Here is a 949-nt window from a genome sequence, read left to right on the forward strand (position 1 = left end):
CGTTTGCTTCTTTATTCATATTTTGAAAATGTAATAAAAATACTCAAGTTGTGTGGACCCCAAATTGTCAGCAGTGAAAACTAAAGCCCACCACTCTGCCCAAGGAGCAAGAAAAGTGCAGCGATACAGATGGGTTTTGTGCAAAAGTAGGAAACAGTTTAAAAAAAAACTAAAAAAAAAAAAAAAGTTTGATTCGACCATAAGACTCGACCATAATAGTCCCGGCCCGCAGTATAGAGGAAAGATACCACACAGTAAGTATACCAGAGCCGCTGCCGTTTGTACTCACTGCTAAGAAGTGTGGGGGAGTCACCAGGAGGGGGCGCCTTTGGTAGTTTTGCTGGAGTCGGTGTTGCTGTTATCCGGACTGAGGGTCACCACAAACGCCTCCACTGTCGGCCCCTACTGTTTGCAGAAAGTGTCGCACAATGTTAGATTAACGTGGCCATGCAACTTTACACACAGCAGCCGTTCCTTCCCATTTTTATATCCCCCTTCCCTACTGGAGTGAAGAATGCAATCTTTTTTTTTTAAGGTCACAGTTCATAAATCTGACCTGGGGCTCAGTCAGACATCAGTTTTTTTTTAGAGATCTATCCAAGGTTTTCACAGCTAGGACTCGTACCTGTGGCCGTGTATGGCATTGTTCACACGTCCCTGTTTGAGAACCGCGTTATCTGTACAAAATCATCCAAGAAAAACTGATGAAACGCCGACCAAACTCTGATGATAAAACGAAGTAACGGGCAACACTCCGCTGCCACCAATCATCAGGACAGCCACACAATTGCCTGGTGAGTGATGGACGAGACCACAGCTGCTTCCACTGACAGGCCGGTTACTGGGGAACTCACAGTGAGTGCATGGTATATACACCTCCGATTTGAACCCATTTTACCATATCTATGACGACTGATGAAACTACGACCGCGATTTGCACACAAGAGAA

The sequence above is a fragment of the Dendrobates tinctorius genome, unplaced genomic scaffold, assembly GCF_039654945.1.
Source record: "Dendrobates tinctorius isolate UK_male_01 unplaced genomic scaffold, ASM3965494v1 ptg000179l, whole genome shotgun sequence".
In the NCBI taxonomy this organism is placed as follows: domain Eukaryota; kingdom Metazoa; phylum Chordata; class Amphibia; order Anura; family Dendrobatidae; genus Dendrobates; species Dendrobates tinctorius.